An 18825-nucleotide genomic window follows, 5' to 3' on the forward strand; every position below is an offset into this window, starting at 1 on the left:
GTGCAGGGGGGCAGGTGGTAACTCTTTTCTGAGTGAGCTGAGGGCTGGTGCCTGGGGCTTGGTACACACGCGGTTGAGCCCCAGGTGGCAGGTTCAGGGAGCTGAGCAGCTCACAGTCACACACCACGCGATGGCACCGAGGACTCCACCAGGGACGAGGGGCATGGCTGCGTCCGCTCTGAGAGCCTGGTGCTGGGCCAGGCAGCGACCTCTACAGCAGGGGCCCCCAGCCTTTATGGCACCAGAGACTGGTTTCGTGAGAGAAAATTTTTCCATGGACTCGGGGATGGGAGGTGGTTTTTTGGGGTGATAGTTTGGGGGGTGATTCAAGCACATTACATTTATCATGCACTTTATTTCTAGTATTATATTTATCAGCTTCACCTCGGATCATCAGGCGTTGGATCCCAGGGACTGGGGACCCTACTCTACGGGGTGGGCGTTAAGCTTCCGCAGCCAGACTGTGGCTTTGAGACCAGGTTCTGCCTCTAACTAGTTGTGGAAGCTGGAGTGGGCTGCTTAACCCGTCTGTGTCCAGGAGCTGGAGGGACTCACCTCCGTGGTAAGGGGTACAAAGCCAAGGACAAGAATGACCACGTGCATTTTCTCGGAGGTACGGCACGGGGGGCGAGCGCTGTTGGAGTCTGAGCCCTGATCTCCTGTTAATTCCAAGGACTCCAGAGGGCCTTCTCTGATGCTGGATGAAGAGTGGCCGCGAGACTGGCGGGGGCGGGGAGGCCGGAGGCTGCGCCCCTCCTCGGTGCCCCGAGGCTGCCACTGTCACCAGCAGGAAGACCAAGACTGTCTGTCTCCCTCCTTGGCAGAGGGGACAGCGCCAGACAGTGTCCCGGGGTCTGGGGCCAAAGGCCAGCTGGTGTCTCCATTTATCTCAGAACAGGCGGGGCACGTCCCCAGGGCCTCCAGTCCTCCGCACCCGGCGACTGGAGGCCGGTCTGCGGCCTTCCTGGGTGATTGACACATGCAATTTCTCTCCTTCTGTCTGGCTGAGGTGTGAAGGGAAAATTGGATGTTGCTGAATAATTGAAAATGAAAATCCCTCCAAATTGATTCCTATGAAAGCAGAATTGAGTTCCACAATTAGACGTCCTGCCTTTGCAGGGCGTCTGAGGCCTCTGTCTTCCCAGGCTGCGGGCTCAGATGTGACTTTGCACGTGATCCACGTGGAGCCCTGTGGCTTCAGTGGCTTGAGGGCAGCTGCACAGTAGACAAATACAGACCCCAAGCATCCCTAGGTGGGAGCCCTGTGTCCTCTTGCCTCTAGTTCTGGGCTCCTGAGATGGAGCAGCAGATTTATTTTCTCTTGCACTTGCCTGGGCCTCCCCGGTGCCACCACCACATGCTCCAGCCTGGCTTGTGTGCCCAGGAGTCTCAGACGTGGACTTGGTCCACCTGCTTCTCTCACTAGCAGGTCAACCTCTTGCTTTTTACTTCTTTGCACCTCAGCATCACTTTACAATCCACAGCCTGAGCGTTTCTCTAAGAACTTCGACTCCTGGAATATACCTAGATGTTTACTTGGAATTTGTGGATGAAATTCAGGGGGTTCAAAAACTTGGATGGACTATATATATATATATATATATATTTTTTTTTTTTTTTAATTTGGTGCATTTTTTTTTTTTTGGTGGTAAGAACACATAACATGAAATTTAGCATTTTCACCAATCTGAAGTATACTATTCAGGGTCATTAAGGATATGGTGTTGGGCAACCATCCCCACTGTTCCAGAATTTTTTCATCACTCCAAACGGAAATTCCATATCCGTTAAGCAGTCTCTCCTTCCCCTAACACTTTTAAACATAAGCTTTATCCGAAATTTACTCTATCCCTTAATATGAATTTCAAAACAAACCTCAATAGTGTTAGTAATACCTGTGGTTTTATTGCTAATAGAAATTCCAGGTTCTTTCATACCGGTGTTATAGATATCTTGAAAGTCCCTTATGCTAGGAGTTGACAAAGTTTTTCTGTATAAGGTCAAAGAGTAACTGTTTTCAGTGTTATGTCCTGTGTAGTTGCTGTCTCATCTAGTTAACTATGCCTTGTAACATGAAAGCAGTCTTAGGATCTAAACAAATGGAGCTACCTGTATTTCAATAAAACTTTATTTATAAAAACAAGTTGTGGGCCAGGCTTGACCTGTGGATCCTGGTTTGCTGACCCCTATTTTATACTCATGTCTACTTTGGAGTTACTATACACCATCACCGGATATGGTTATTTAATGTATCAATCAAAAATCACAGACATATTGTTCTCATAAATTTTTGATATCTGTATTTTAATATAATTTTTATGTTCTATGCACACATTTGTGCATTGATAAATGCTATTTTGAGAAGTGGTGCTTAGGTTTCAGGTGATTTCTAAAGGAGTTCCTGACACAAACAGGCTAAATGCTTAATGAACTAATACTTTACAATGTTTTGGAAAGTGGTCTTTTAGTTTCCCCTTGCATACCTCTAAGACAGAGTGCTCACTGCTTCCCTGGGAAGCCTATTTTGGGGGGCAGCTCTGACTCTAACCATCCACCCCAAGAATCCCATCTCTCTAGATCAGGAGTCAGCAAAATTTTCCTGAAAAGGGCCAGATAGCTTTGAGCTTTCAGGTCACACTGTTACCGACTTGACTGCTCAACTCTTCTGTAGTGTGGTAGCAGCATGAAAAAAATGGGTGTTCCAACGAAACTCTAGTTGTCGACTCCTGCTCAAGTTACAGTCCCAAGTCCTCTTGCTGTATTGGCCATCTTCCTCTGAACACAAACCAATGTGTCAATGTCACTCTTTCTCCTCTTCACCCATCATCCATCTATCTAAGCATCCATCCATCCATCTATCTAAGCATCCATCCATCCATCCATCTTTCCATTCATCCATCCTTCCATTCACCTACTTACTGATCCATTCACTCATCTGCCCAGGATGCATACCTCCATCTGCTTATAAGGGTGAGAGTCATTTGGCTCATATTTCATTAATTTATAATTACTAACCATGGTCAGATCTGTAATACAAAGGGAACTAAAGAACTAAAGGGTATGGAAGAACACTGGTGGGCGGGTTAACTACTTAGATGGCGTGATCAGGTCACTTTTCTGAGAAAGTGATGCCTTAGCCTAGAAATAAAGCATGAAAAACCATGTAGTCATGTGAAGGGTGGGGGTGAAGCATTTCAGGAGAGAGTAGAGTATATTGGGGGGCCCTGGGACAAGGAAGACAGTAGCATATCTGTAGGCTGGATGGAGGAAAAGGCGGCTGGATGCAGGAGCTATCTATTGCTCTGTAACAAATTACCCCAACATTTAGCATTAAAACAACAACAGTTATTATAACTTTGGGTCTGTAATCCAGGTGCAGCTTAGCTCTTGCAGAGTCTCTTGCAGGCTGCAGCATCTCAAGGTCTGACCAGCTAAAGGAAGGACCTGGTTTCAAGCTGTCTGTCCTTTGCTATCTTCTCTCCATTAGAAGCAAGTCTCGACAGGTTCATACTCATGAAGACAGGGACCACACCAAGGCATGAACGCCCGGAAGACAGGAACTTGGGGACCATCTTAGAAGCTACCGACCACGCTAGAGTGTAGAGGGCAGTGGGGAGAGGGGGCAGGGGCCAACCCTGCAGAGGCTTCCGGCCTGCAGCCAGCACAGAGGTTACCCTCGACACCACAGGAAGCTCCAGCAGGGTTTTAAGCCGGGAGTCACGTGATGAGCTGTGGGTTTTGAAAAGACCATTTTGACTGCTGTGTGGAAAATGGATTGAAGAGGCAAAGAGAAGTGAGGCTAGCCCAGAGGGACGCTGTTGAAGTCCTAATGATGGCTTGGACCGGGGTGGTGGCAGCGGGGGTGGAGGCAGGAGGAAGGGCATCAGCAGTGTTTTGGAGGCTGAGCCTGGAGCATGTTCCGGGGAACCGCCTAGGGGGACTCAGTGGTCCTCCTCTGCATCCTCCCTTCTCTGCCCCCAGCCCCTCTTCCTCCTCCCTCCTCAGCAGCACCCCTGCCCACCATCTCCCTAGGCTCCTGCGGGCTGTATAGCTCTGCTGTCCGTAAGCCAGGCGTTGACGCAAGAGAACAAAGACATCGCTAATGCTGTAAATCCCGGATCCAATTTATTTGTTATTTCCACTCATTTGAAATGCACCTGTTACCCTGAAGGCTTTTGAATGCTATCACCAGCAACTACAGAATCGAAGATAAATTGGAACCTTTCGGAAAAGCTCTCAGTTCAAAGGGGGAAACAAACAGGAAAAAAATAGGTTTTTTTTTTTTTTTCCTTCCTCAGATAACTTACTGGTATAGATGGCACGCAAGACCTCCAGGGGCACGATCCGAGGATGTTTGCCTTTCCTTCCCTCTTGATTCTGGCCCTTCGTCTGCTCCCAGATGGCTCTGACATTTCCCTGCAGGGTGTTTAATGTTTCCTGGATGTTAAATGTTTTCCCAAGTCGTTCCCTGGACATCACATTGCCATTTCTGTCCAGGTTTGGGTTGTCCAGTACCCAGGGCAAGGGCTGCAAAGCCATTTGCGAGCTGTCTCCTCCTGGCTACCTGTGTGTTGGGTTACAAACCGCGTGCTCACAGTTGGGTCGAGTCGGTGAGACCTCACCGTCCACACTGGGCACTACGCCTCACAGTGCCTCTTACCATGGTGCTGGGGTGGGTGTCGTTGCAGGCCCGCCAAGGCTTCCCGTTGTCCACACTCCACGCAGGAGTACCGAGGAATCACTGCACGTCCAGTTATCGACTCTTCATTGCTTTTCTTCTATAAAAGTGAATGCGACTCAATGAAAGCTCAGGGTCTGTCACAGGCGAGCGGCTGGAGGGAAGGGAATGATAGGGGGCCAGGGTCGAGGGGGCTGAGTTGGGTCTGGAGGACTCTCCAGAGGGTGAGGACCAAGTCCCAGAAGGACTGGTGCTTCCAGCTCCCTCTGGGTGGGTGTCTGTGGGTCTTGCCCAGGAGGGGAGACCCCTGTGGGTGAGGCCCATGGGAAGAGGACAGACAGCAGCTGAATGGAACCTCTGAACCCAGAGCAACCCACGCTGATGGCTCTTCCCTGTGTCCCCACCATCCACAGGCAGTGGCATCCACATCGTCTCCATGGCTGCAGGGTGCCCAACTGGCCTTGCTGCTGCCCGCCGCACCCCCTGTCCCACCCCCGCCCCAAGCAGGTTCCACTCTCCCTGCCATTGCTTGTGGCTCTAAAACTGAGCATCTTGTTTCAACAGCCCAAGGTCAGTCCTGCCATCGGGCCGTTTCCTAGCTGCTCCCTCTGCCCCCCACCCACCCCGTGCATACATCTTCTGGGACATTCAGAGCTCCTTTCACAGGCCGTCCCCCACCACTGGACCACCCCAGACTGTCCCACATAAATGAGGTTCCCACCTGCCATTCCGCCATATCACTATTTCAGTGTGACCCTGACCACTGTGTGCAGCGAGCTTGCTACTGTAGTTGTCAGCTAGTTGAACATCTGTTCTCCCTACTTACAATAACACAAACATCTATACGTCGTCACATAGTAGGTGTTCATTAAAGATTTAGTGAAATAAATGAATTTTTTAAAAATGGATGCATAAGCTCTTTTCGATCAGGGACTCAATATTGTTCACACATGTTTCCACTCCCTAAATTGGGACCTGGGACATGGGAAGCTCTCAAAAAATGTGTATCAAGTGTCCTAATTCTAGAGTGAAGGTGTGTCCTTTTGGCTGAAGGAAGACCCCCGCCAGCCTCAGGTTATGGTCCAGGACTGCATGGAGGAGGCAGGACCCAACTAAGGTCTCAGGGCAGAACTGGGACCTGAAAGAGAGGCTGGAGGCCAGTTGCCTGGGTCAGGTATAAGCTTAGAAGTCTAAGGGAGAGAGACTTCCCTGGCAGTCCTGCGGTTGAGAATCCACACTTCCACTGCCAGGGCACAGCTTCCATCCCTGGTCAGGGAGCGAAGGCCCTGCATGCTGTGCAGTGTGGCCAGAATAAAAGGGGGCGGGGAGACTGGAGCTCAGTGGTTACAGAGCAAGGCGGATCTTGCCCTCCTGGAGCTGGGATGAAGGAAGTGAAACTAGATCCTGAGCCCAGGGAGTTAAAACTACGCTGGCTAATGGATTGGGGAGGCCGAATTCATGGAAGGAAAGCTAAGACAGACAAGGGCATGCTATTCTGCCGCTTGCTCGCTGTGTGACCTTGGGCTGGTTCCTTGGCCTCTCTGTGCCTCAGTTTTCTCACTGTGAAACTGGAATGAGAAGTAGTCCGTTTCTTGGGGCTATTGCAAAGATTAGCCAGTATGCTATGCATGAGACTTCCCAGGTGGTGCACCACTGGTAAAGAATCCACAAGAGTTGTGGATTTGATCCCTGGGTTGGGAAGATTCTCTAGAGGAGGCAACCCACTCTACTATTCTTGCCTGGAAAATCCCACGGATAGAGGAGCTTGGCGGGCTACAGTCTGTGGGGTCACAAAGAGTCAGACACGATGGAGCAGACACACAATATCCAATCCATGTGCTGTGTATGATGCATGGCCTGGCAGGCAATATCATCCTTATGTTTCTGATTCTAGTTTCATTCCATCCTGTTGATGTGGCTTTCCCCATGAGGGTAGGTGCACATTCACGGGACATTCTGTGCAAACCTGTCAAATATCCAGTCCTTTCTCAACTGGGGCCTCATGAACTGAGCAGAGGAAGAAAGCTGGGTTCTGGGTCTTAGAGGTAGCACAGGAATAAGAAGTGTTTCAGAGATCAGTCTCCTGTGGACTTCAGCACTCTGGGACTCCTGCTGGGGACCCAGGAGCCAAGGGGAACCTCCTGCACATGATAAGGTTAAAGGCTCCCCAGAGGTCATCCTGGTCATCCCCCTGCTGTACAAACCCTACAGCTGAGAAAGAGATTCTCCAGTGGTGCCTTTCTGTCTCTGTTAGGGCCACAGATATTTCTGAGAATCAGACAAAAGCCAATGACCCTCGCTCCCCCAAATTCATATTTCACATTCATATCAGGGTGTCCGCAGACCTCTAGAAGCTAAGTAGGGGAGGCAAGGGTCTGGGTAAGAGTCTCATTTTAGAGTCTTAGTCATCAACAAGCCTTACTACCTTTGCCAAGAAGCCCCCTGTGAAGAATTAAAGGTGACAGGTCAGCATGATTTCCTAACTCAACCCATATCTATGTTAATAAGATGTTCTCAGAAGGGTAAGTGTGAGGCGGGACATTGAATCCCTATATTCAGTGATAAAGGTAAGTTAACTGATACAATGTTGCCTTTTCAGCCACTCTTAGAAGGTCCCCTTTAACTGAAAGGTAAGGATGGTCTGTGATCACTAAACCAAGAACTGACATGTAGGGCCTGGCGAAGTTTGATGTTGGAGAGAGAACAGAGGCATCCCTTTCTTCAGTCCAGGCCCTGTCCAAATGATTATAATGTGATAATTCTGGAAAGATTGGACTCTCATGTGTTTGTTTGGAGGTAAAAATATTCATGCATATGCTGCTTTGTCTCTCCAAACCTGAGTGGGGACGATGGCGTTCTTGCAGCGCCAGGTTGAAACTCTCTTTCTGAAACATAACTAACCTGCTTGTCCTGCACGTGAAACAGGAGGGACCGGGGAGCCTTATGGTCCTGGGATGTGTGTCCTCCCAGATCCGGTGCCTGAGCTCAACATGGACGTCCCGGGAGACAGTGAGGGGCAGGTGTTCCTGGCTGGGCCGAGGCGGAGCGGGCAGGGGTGGGGCGCAGCAGAGCTGCGCAGCCCTATGGACCTGCGTGCGCTTTGATCAGCATCATGGGGAAAGCTGTGGCTCCTCTCGTTCTGATTAATTCTGATGTGGAGGATTGGAGAAGCTTAGGGAAGACACAGGGATTCGCAGAGCCTTGATCCTCGCACGAGCCAGACTTCACGGGTGGGGGTCAGAAACCTGGCCGCTTTGCTTGAAAGAGTCTATGTGGCTGCCTTGCCCCCTGCCTTCGGATCTACTGAATCAGCATTTCAGCGACAGGGCCCAGCCATCTGCATTCCCAGCACCTCCCGCCCTCCTCAAGGAATTCTGAGGCAGGCGGCCCTTTGAGAAACGGACTAAGATGGTCTCCAAGGACCCTTCCTTCTCAAGGTCTTATGAGGAAAAGAGCCTCGTCCGCCCACCCGCATAAAACGTGTTTCCTGTCTCACCCATCTTAGTTCTTGATTAAACTCAATTTGGCAAGTTGTTATATCTGATTACTTATTCATCTTCTTCTGGAGTCTTTGTGTGGGGACAGTTGACGATGAGCTCCTTGAGGAGCCAAGCCAGGCGCCTCCTGTCCTCCCCCAGCCCCATCCTAGCAGGGAGACACCCTCGACCTGCCCCTGCTCTGCTTCCTTGGGGTGTTGGGGACCCGGTGACGTCCAGGGTGACATCCAGGGGTTTCGGGGAGCCAAGGCTGCTGGGAGGAAGGCTTCTGGGCTTCAAGCTGGGGACTCGGATTCATCCCTGCCAGAAGTTAGAGCGAGAGGCAATTTAGCAAATTGTAGCTTGCTGCAGATGTCTAATTAGTCCTGAGGCTGGGTGTGTGGGGAGAGGCAGTGACTGAAGTCTGGGGAGTGGGAGGGCCGCTCCGTCTGCTGCTGAGTTTGCCTCGGCTGAGGGGAACGTGGGCTCCCCAGCTGAGGGCGGAGCTGGTCGAGGAGAACCAGACCCCACCCCCACTGGAGAGCAGGGCTCCGAGGAAGGGGCTCCGGGGGCAGGGCTCTGGGTATGGGGGCCCAGGTGCACCATGCAGGGGGAGCTGAGGAGTCCAGTCAGGGGGACAGGGAACTGCTGACACCCTATATCCAGACAGCCAGGAGCGCTGAGCGAGTTTTCTGCTGCTCATGTCCAGGACCCTGGCCTCAACCTGCCCCAAACTGAGTTTCCATCCTGATCCCTTCCTTGCTTCTCCTCCTCTGTGCTCCCCAAGTCACAGGATGGAACCATGACCCTTCTCGCTACTTAGGACATGTCCTCCTTATTTCCTGTTTCTTCAGCCTCCATGTCTGGTTCATCATCAGAGCTCCCGTTGTACCTTCTAAGCACAACTCAAACCCCCCTCTTCCTCTCTCAGTGCCAGGACTCAGCCTCAGCACTGTTGACATCTTCGGGGTGGGGGGGAGGCGGTGATCTTCTGCAGGGGGCGTCCTGAGCACTATAGGATGTGTAGCTGCGTCCCTGACCCCCACCCACTGTAAGCCAGCCGCACCTACCCACTGCGACAACCTGAAACATTTCCCATCATTGCCAAGTGTCTAGGAGCACAAATTCTCCCGGTTTGCAAACACATTCTACAGCAGCCCAGGCCACCTCTTGCTCCCCAAAGATCTTTCTCTCCAAGCTCCAGCTTCCTGCTTTGTCTCCCATGTCCAGCCTGGCTTCCCTCAATGCATCTTCCACACTGAAGCCAAAGGGATGTGCCCCTAAGAGAAGCTGGATCATGAGATACTTTACACCTATGACCCTCCAGTGGCCCTGAGCACCTGCAGAAGGATCTGTATTCCCTAATGTGATTTAGAGGCATCTTAGTATAAGGCTTCCCAGGTGACACAGTGGTAAAGAATCTGCCTGCTAATAGAGGAGACACAAGAGACGTGGGTTTGATCCCTGGGTCGGAAAAATCCCCGGAGAAGAAAATAGCAACCCACTCCAGTATACTTGCCTGGAAAATTCATGGACAGAGGAGCCTGGCAGTCTACAGTCCATGGGGTTGCAAAGAGTCAGACATGACTGAGCAGCTGAGCACACACAGTGTAAGGACCCAGCCTACACTTCTGGTCTCTGCATTCACAGGGTCCCTCTCGCCCTTTCTACTCCAACCCCGCGGGACTCCCAGCACCTTCCTCCTCCCCCTCCCATGAGCCTTGGCACACACTCTTTATATTCCGGACCTACTGGACTTTCCTCTGTACCTTGAATAAACATATTGCTTCCTCTGCCTCAAACACCTTCAAGGACGTAGCCCTCAGGGACCCCGGGTAACACAAGTTGCTAAGCTGCTAAGCAGCTTCAGTCGTGTCCAACTCTGTGCAACCTCAGAGACGGCAGCCCACCAGGCTCCCCCGTCCCTAGGATTCTCCAGGCAAGAACATTGGAGTGGGTTGCCATTTCCTTCTCCAAACACAAGTTAGGATGAGGGTTTCTTCCAGCTGGCAAGATCCTAAGTGACCATGTTGGCCATGTGGTTTTACTCTTATTATTGTTGTTAATCGCTCAGTCGTGTCTGAGTCTTTGCAACCCCATGGACTGCAGCACGCCAGGCCTCCCTGTCCTTCACCATCTCTTGGAGTTTGCTCAGATTCCTGTTCATTGAGTTAGTGATGCCATCCAACCATGTCATCCTCTGTTGCCCCTTCTCCTCCTGTCCTTAGTCATTCCCAGCATCAGGGTCTTTTCCTGTTGTTCTTTTGTGCCCATCCAAATCTGATCAGGGATGGCTTTGTCAGAAATTACGTAAGCCTCAGAATCTCAGTCACTCCCCATGTGCCTCTCTCTCTCTGCTCTCAGCCCCTCCAGTTACCACCTACACCCTCTTGTTGGGGCAGGAGGAGTTTGGGGAAATGCCTTTTCTGGAGAGCTGACTGTCTGATGCCTGTGTTCTCCTCTGTCCTGGGAGCTTTCTACCCCTCATTTGGAAAGGAAAAAAAAAAAAAAAGGTGCAGAATTGGAGTTTTCTGGGTCTACTTTCCAGAATTTTGGTCTATTTCAGGGCTCCATGTGATTTCAAGGGCACCTCATCCATCGTTCTTTGTGTAATGTTGCATTTTCTGACCAGATTTCAGGAGGGCAGGCTAGACCGTGCCCGTCTGACTGATCGCTGCCTTCCTGGCATTTACCATGATGCCTGGTATGAAGTCTGTTCCCATTAAAGCCCTTGAACTGATTGGCGTTGAGGGTCCTGGAGGGGGCAGGTGAAGGCTCTTGGGGAAAGGCTGGTTCAGATTTCTGCTTCTGAAAGACGTGACACAGGTCAGCATTTGAGATAGCAAGACTCTGCTTCCAGGGCTGTGACACGGGCCAGGTCCCCTGCTCTCTCTGGACCTTTTTTTTTTTTTAATCTGGGAAACGGGGACTTGGATTGATTAATACCCACATTCCCTGAGTGCCAAGTCATGAAGCAGGCTTGGCACAGCCTTCCTCAGAGAATGGTAATCTTTGAAAGAGTTCACACGGATGAAAGCACCTCCTGCAGACCGCCTCGGTGAGCTCTCCCCAGCTCAGCATGCAGCTCTCTTATTAGTCCCGTTTCACAGATGAGGAAAAGGAGGCCAGAGGAGTCAGTCCCCCTGCTCACAATCTACTGGAGAGGCTTTTTTTTTTTTTTTTTAAGTTCAGTCGATAGAACACATCTGAGTATCATTCTGTTGGTGATAACAGTTGAAGGATACTCATTAAACATAACTGAACTGTTGGAGAGGCGTGTTTCTCACTGAGGACTGTTTGCACCCCAGGGGACATCTGGCGATATCTGGAACATTTTGGGCATCACAACTTGGAGGAGACAATGCTCCTAGCCTTTAACGGTGGAGGCCAGTGTCTCGTTGTGAGAGACTCCACCGTGAGGAGTTATCCAGCCCCAAATGTCAACAGTGCTGAGGCTGAACCCTGGCTCAGAAGAGCTAGACTCAGACTCAGCTTAACCTGTTCCAGAGTCCATGCTCTCTGTACCATAGTTTGACTGGCTAAGACCCCAGATAAGCCTCTCCTGTCTCTGCTCAATACTTGCCAGGGAGAAAAAGTCTTACAAAAATCATAGAACATCAGAACTAGAAATCTAATGTTTATAACTGAGAGGGAATTGAGTTTTTTTCCTGAGATTTACTTTTTGTAAAAAGCTACTTTCTTGGTTTTGGCCATAATACTTTCAGCCCCTTCCCCTCCCCCATCATTGTGTCCTATTGACCATATCTGATCCTGACTCACTAGGCAGAGACTTCCGATAGGCTCCACCCCACCCCACCACCCAGGCACAACTCAGGAAATATTTGTCAAATGCTCCATCAACTGGAGTGCCCTGAGCTGCAAACAACACACTTGGCCAACAGAGGCTTGTCAACGCAAAGACTAAGCGTCTCACTCAACAAGAAGACTGAAGTCGGGTGGCTCAGGACTAGCTCAGTAGCACGGGGAGTCCAAACTTGGCTTCACAATCTAGCTTTGCTACTCTCAGCACAAAGTTTCTGCCTCGTGGTCATAGTTTCATGATCACAAGATGGCTGCCACAGCTCCAGGCATCACAACCTCCCACTGTGTTCTAAGGCAGGAAGTGGATCAGCACTTATGGGTCACTGTTCACAGTCCACCTAATATCTTACTAAATAACACGTCCCTTCCTTGAAAGATTGAGGGCAGGAGGAGAAGGGGGCAACAGAGGATGAGATGGTTTGATGGCATCACTGACATGATGGACATGAGTTTGAGCAAACTCTGGGAGATAGTGAAGGACAGAGGAGCCTGGTGTGTTATAGTCCATGGGCTTTCAGAGTCAGACATGACTTAACAATTGAACAGCAACAAAAGTCGGAGTCTTAGGTCCCTGCAGTGTTCTAGAAGCTGGCCTGGGCCCTGTGTCATGAGTCAAGTGACACGTTTAGGACCATTTTCCGGCCTCTTGGTCCCAGGCTTCTCTTGCCTCCCCCACTTCCCTGTGGCTCTGTCCTTGTTTGAACCAGAGGCAGCACATCTGCATGGCAGTGAATCAGACTGCTCTTCTAAAGAGTCTGGGAGAACAAAGCTGCTCCCAGAGAGGCCGCCCCCTCTCTGTCTGGTGTCTGACAGCACAGAGGCTGGGGCCCCGGGGATGCTCTGCTCTGCAGGGAGAAAGCTGCAGCGAGCTGGCTGGCCTGGGGGCGGCTGGGCCTTGTGTCTCCTCTGCCCTGTGACCCCTGGCACACAGCTTTCCCTGTATGGCTTTTACATAAACGCAGAGCTCTCAGAGGGAGCAAGGGGCTCCTGGGAGGAGAATCTGGGCATGTGCGTGTGTGCTGTGTGCAGGCCCAGTCGCTTCCGTCATGTCTGACTCTTTGTGATGCTATGGACTGTAGACTGCCAGGCTCCTGTCCACTGAATGCTCCAGAGAAGAATACTGGAGTGGGTTGTCGTGCCCACCTCCAGTGGATCTTCCTGACCCAGGGATTGAACCCACGTCTGTCTGTGTCTCCTGCATTGCAGGCGGATTTTTTACCCACTGAGCCACTTTTTCACATATGTGAAAGAGAAGACAAGTTAGTTAGAAGTGTGGCCCATGGTCAGAGTTACCTGGAGGTCCATGTAGGCTCAGCATTGGGGAAGAGCCCTATAATAGCAGGTAGGCTCCAGTGCGGACAAGGCCACCTACCCGGGGAGGCAGTGAGTTCCCCATCCTGGGAAGCATGCTAGCAAAACCCGGAGGAGCACCTCTCACAGTTGCTCTGGGAGAGAACTTGAGCTATTGGAGGTCTTGCAAGTGAGTCGCAGAGCCGCTCTTGATCTGAAACGTTCTGGTCTCATCCAAGCTCCTCTGGCATTGTGGGGCCCTTGGGGGCACTCCTTAAGCCGGCCACTGCTTCCCAAGGAGGTGAGGCTGGTTGAGAGTGTATGTCTTTTAAAGAGTGGTATCTTCATTTGAGTCAGAGGACATGATGGTTGCATGGCATCACTGACTCAATGGACGTGAATTTGAGCAAACTCCGGGAGATAGTGAAGGACAGGGAAGCCGGCGTGCTGCAGTCCATGGGGTCACAGAGAGTGGGACACAGCTTAGTGACGGAACAACAACAAGGAGGAAAAATAGTACGTTTGAACAGTACGACACACACAGGCTAGCGCAAGGACAGCGTCCAGCCTTTGTGGCGGCTTAAGTCACTTCTGTGCGGCGGTTCTTCCCGGTTTCCTCTGGCCAGTCATCTTTCTTTTCCTGGTTCTGAGTTTCTGGTTTAACTCAGGGTCCTCCCCTGTGTGTGCATGCATCTCACAGCCAAGGTGGATTCCAGTGCAGAGGCCTATGGGGAGGTCGACACCACCCACTATGGGGTGGCGCTCCTCCCTTTTTGACCTCTAAGGAGGCTTTCAGTGTATGTGTAGTCAGGGAGGTCTCCTTGACCTCAAAAAAGTGGTCTCTTTACTTTTTACACAAGCTGGACTCAGCTCCTCCCTGCTCCTGCCGTAATCTTCATCCTGGAGTATCTGTCCATGGGAGACAAGTTCCAACTGCTCAGCCTGGAGCCTATCTATATCCAGCCTTAGCTGTGTCCCAATAAAACTTTATTTACAAAAGCAGACAGCAGACAGAGTGCTGGCCCATGGATGAGGGAGTGGGGGAAACTGCCTTGTTCTGCAGGTCACTGTTTGGGCAGGTTAGCAGACACTCTCCAGTTGATTTGTAAGTTGCTGTTGTTCAGTTGCCAGTTCAGTTCAGTCACTCAGTCATGTCCAACTCATTGGGACCCCATGGACTGTAGCACACCAGGCTTCCCTGTCCATCACCAGCTCCCAGAGTTGACTTAAACCCATGTCCACTGAGTTGGTGATGCCATCCAACCATCTCATCCTCTGTCGTCCCCTACTTCTCCTGCCTTCAATCTTTCCCAGCATCAGGGTCTTTTCAAATGAGTCAGCTCTTTGCATCAGGTAGCCAAAGTATTGGAGTTTCAGCTTCAACATCAGTCCTTCCATGAATATTCAGGACTGATTTCTAAAGGAAATGGACTTAGGATGGACTGACTGGATCTCCTTGCAGTCCAAGGGACTCTCAAGAATCTTCTCCAACACCACAGTTCAAAGGCATCAGTTCTTCAGTGCTCAGCTTTCTTTATTGTCCAACTCTCACATCCATACATGACTACTGGAAAAACCATAGCCTTAACTAGACAGACCTTTGTTAGCAAAATAATGTCTCTGCTTTTTAATATGCTGTCTAGGTTGGTCATAACTTTTTTTTTTAAGGAGTAAGCATCTTTTATTTCATGGCTGCAGTCACCATTTGCAGTGATTTTGGAGTTCAAAAAAATGAAGTCAGCCACTGTTTCCACTGTTTCCCCATCTATTTCCCATGGAGTGATGGGACCAGATGCCATGATCTTCGTTTTCTGAATGTTGAGCTTTAAGCCAACTTTTTCACTCTCCTCTTTCACTTTCATCAAGAGGCTTTTGAGTTCCTCTTCACTTTCTGCCATATGTCATCTGCATATCTGAGGTTATTGATATTTCTCCCAGCAATCTTGATTCCAGCTTGTGCTCCTTCCAGCCCAGCATTTCTCATGATGTACTCTTCATTTAAGTTAAATAAGCAGGGTAACAATATACAGCCTTGACGTACTCCTTTTCCTATTTGGAACCAGTCTGTTGTTCCAAGTCCAGTTCTAACTGTTGCTTTCTGACCTGCATATAGGTTTCTCAAGAGGAGGGTCACGTGGTCTGATATTCCCATCTCTTTCAGAATTTTCCATAGTGTATTGTGGTCCACACAGTCAAAGGCTTTGGCATAGTCAATAAAACAGAAATAGATGTTTTTCTGGAACTCTCTTGCTTTTTCCATGATCCAGCGGATGTTGGCAATTTGATCTCTGTTTCCTCTGCCTTTTCTAACACCAGCTGGAACATCTGGAAGTTCATGGTTCATGTACTGTTGAAGCCTGGCTTGTGGAATTTTGAGCATTACCTTACTAGCATGAGATGAGTGCAACTGTGTGGTAGTTTGAGCATTCTTTGGCATTGCCTTTCTTTGGGTTTGGAATGAAAATTGACCTTTTCCAGTCCCGTGGCCACTGCTGAGTTTTCCAAATTTGTTGGCATATTGAGTGCAGCATTTTCACATCATCATCTTTTAGGATTTGAAATATCTCAACTGGAATTCCATCACCTCCATTAGCTTTGTTGTTAGTGATGCTTCCTAAGGCCCACTTGACTTTGCATGGCTGGATGTCTGGCTCTTGGTGAGTGATCACACCATTGTGATTATCTGGGTCATAAAGATCTTTTTTGTACAGTTCTTCTGTGTATTCTTGCCACCTCTTCTTAATATCTTCTGCTTCTGTTAGGTCCATACCATTTCTGTCCTTTGTTGAGCCCATCTTTGCATGAAATATTCCCTTGGTATCTCTAATTTTCTTGAGGAGATCTCTGGTCTTTCCCATTCTGTTGTTTTCCTCTGTTTCTTGCATTGATCACTCAGGAATGCTTTCTTATCTCACCTTGCTATTCTTTGGAACTCTGCATTCAGATGCTTATATCTTTCCTTTTCTCCTTTGCTTTTCACTTCTCTTCTTTTCTAAGCCATTTGTAAGAGCTCTTCAGACAGCCATTTTGCTTTTTTGCATTTATTTTCCATGGAGATGGTCTTGATCCCTGTCTCCTGTACAGTGTAACAAACCTCTGTCCGTAGTCCGCCGGGCACTCTATCAGATCTATTCCCTTAAATCTATTTCTCACTTCCACTGTATAATCATAAGGGATTTGATTTAGGTCATACCTGAATGGTCTAGTGGTCTTCCCTACTTTCTTCTACTTAAATCTGAATTTGGCAATAAGGAGTTCATGATCTGAGCCACAGTCAGCTCCCGGTCTTGTTTTTCCTGACTGTATAGAGCTTCTCCATCTTTGGCTGCAAAGAATATAATCAATCTGATTTCAGTGTTGACCATCTGGTGATGTCCATGTGTAGAGTCTTCTCTTGTCTTGTTTGAAAAGGGTGTTTGCTATGATCAGTGCATTCTCTTGGCAAAACTCTATTAGCCTTTGCCCTGCTTCATTCTGTACTCCAAGGCCAAATTTGCCTGTTACTCCAGGTGTTTCTTGACTTCCTACTTTTGCATTCCAGTCCCCTGTGATGAAAAGGACATCTTTTTTGGGTGTTAGTTCTAGAAGGTCTTGTAGGTCTTCATAGAACAGTTCAACTCAGCTTCTTTAGCATTACTGGTCAGGGTGGCATAGATTTGGATTACTGTGATATTGAATCGTTTGCCTTGGAAACAAACAGAGATCATTCTGTCATGTTTGAGATTACATCCAAATACTGCATTTCAGACTCTTTTGTTGACTGTGGTGGCTACTCCATTTCTTCTAAGGGATTCTTGCCCACAGTAGTAGATATAATAGGTATGTATAGTAGTATATATTAGCTTTCTCCATCAGAGGGCAGGCAGACTGAAAACCACAATTACAGAAAACTAACCAATCTGATCACATGGACCACAGCCTTGTCTAACTCAATGAAACTATGAGCCATGCTCTGTAGGGCCACCCATCGTGGACGGGTCATGGTGGAGAGGACTGAGAAAACGTGGTCCACTGGAGAAGGCAATGGCAAACCACTTCAGTATTCTTGCCTTGAGAAGCCCATGAACAGTATGAAAAGGCAAAAAGATAGGACACTGAAAGAGGAACTCCCCAGTTTGGTAGGTGCCCAGTATGCTACTGGAGTCAGTGGAGCTATAACTCCAGAAAGAATGAAGGGATGGAGCCAAAGCAAAAACAAACCCAGTTGTGGTTATGACTGGTGATGGAAGCAAGGTCCAATGCTATAAAGAGCAATTTCGCATAGGAACCTGGAATGTTAGGTCCACGAATCAAGGCAAATTGGAAGTGGTCAGATAGGAGATGGCAAGAGTAAACGTCAACATTCTAGGAATCAGCAAACTAAAATAGACTGGAATAGGTGAATTTAACTCAGATGACCATTGTGTCTACTACTGTGGCAGGAATCCCTTAGAAGAAATGGAGTAGCCCACATAGTTGCCAAGTCACGTTCAACTCTTTGCAACCCCATGGACTGCTGCACTCCAGGCTTCCCTGTCCTACACCATCTCCTGGAGTTTGCCCAAGTTCATGTCCATTGCATTGGTGATGCCATCCAACCATCTCATCCTTTGTTGCCCCCTTCTCCTCCTGCCTTCCATCTTTACCAGCATCAGGGTCTTTTCCAATGAGTCAGCTCTTCACATCAGGTGGTCAACGTATTGGAGCCATAGGTACATGATTGAAAAACCTATGTTCATTGTTTATCTGAAGTTCGACTGTAAGTCGAATGTAAGTGGGTGTCCTATATATTAGGACCCTCTGGCTTCAGTCCCTGGGTTGGGAAGTTCCCCTGGAGGAGGAAATGGCAACCCACTCGAGGAATCTTGCCTGGAGAATCCCATGGACAGAGGAACCCAGTGGTCTACAGTCCGTGGGCCACAAGGAGTTGGACATGACAGCCCACACACACTACTCCCATAGCTTCAGGGACCCCTGCCTCCACCAGCCAAGCCTGGTGCAGCCCAGTCATCATTTCAGCCAGAATCAAGAGCTCCCTTCTACAGACAGACACGGAGAAGCAGCCACAGATGTTGTCTGCTTTAAAATACGCTGCTGCACCCCCTAGGCCACCTCTACTCCAAGTCCAGAGCCCCAGGTGTGATTTGAAATAAAACACCGCCACATCTTTTCTCTGGGAAAAGACCTTCCTCCTTCTCTATTCCTGTAGGTTGGGAGATGGTAAATCTCTTCCCTAAACCATGGACTTCGCCCGTCAGGTTCCTGGAGAGATCTCTCTGGAGAGGAAAGGGAGAGGGAGCCACTGAAATCAAGTTCAGACTTGTTAGAGGGAGTCGTGTTGAAAAGGCGCCCCGAACATGTGAAATGCAGCTGTTCCTGGCGCCGAGAGAATGGCGATGATTTTCCTGGCGAGACACGGAGACCATCATACGAGGAGCAGTTAAGCAATGATTTAACACTGCTGTTCTGCTGCGAGCTGATGCGAGCTGCTTCTGGCAGGAGGGTTTGGGGGGAACTTGTTTTCTCGGTGGGAAATCACAAAGCCTTTCCATTTGACTTTCACTTAAATCCCTGAATGTT

Source organism: Ovis canadensis, chromosome 24 (assembly GCF_042477335.2).
Source record: "Ovis canadensis isolate MfBH-ARS-UI-01 breed Bighorn chromosome 24, ARS-UI_OviCan_v2, whole genome shotgun sequence".
Lineage (NCBI taxonomy): Eukaryota > Metazoa > Chordata > Mammalia > Artiodactyla > Bovidae > Ovis > Ovis canadensis.